Genomic DNA, 233 nt, shown 5'->3' on the forward strand with positions numbered 1-233 from the left:
ATAAAGATAACTATACATGCTATTCTTGTCATGAGCATCAAGGTGTGGGGGCGCTGCGGTGCAAATTCCACTCATGTTTAGTATGTTAACTCAAAGATTCGTAGAAAAAATTGAAACGTTGGACTCTGTGGTCGATTCTGTGTTAAGGTACGGCATGTTGTTCGCAATTATGTGTTGTGGCTGGGTTGTTATAGGTCTGCGATGTCTTAGGCCTAATTGAACGGAGGATGGTA

This window comes from Sinocyclocheilus anshuiensis, unplaced genomic scaffold (assembly GCF_001515605.1).
Source record: "Sinocyclocheilus anshuiensis isolate Anshui unplaced genomic scaffold, SAMN03320099.WGS_v1.1 scaffold5150, whole genome shotgun sequence".
Lineage (NCBI taxonomy): Eukaryota > Metazoa > Chordata > Actinopteri > Cypriniformes > Cyprinidae > Sinocyclocheilus > Sinocyclocheilus anshuiensis.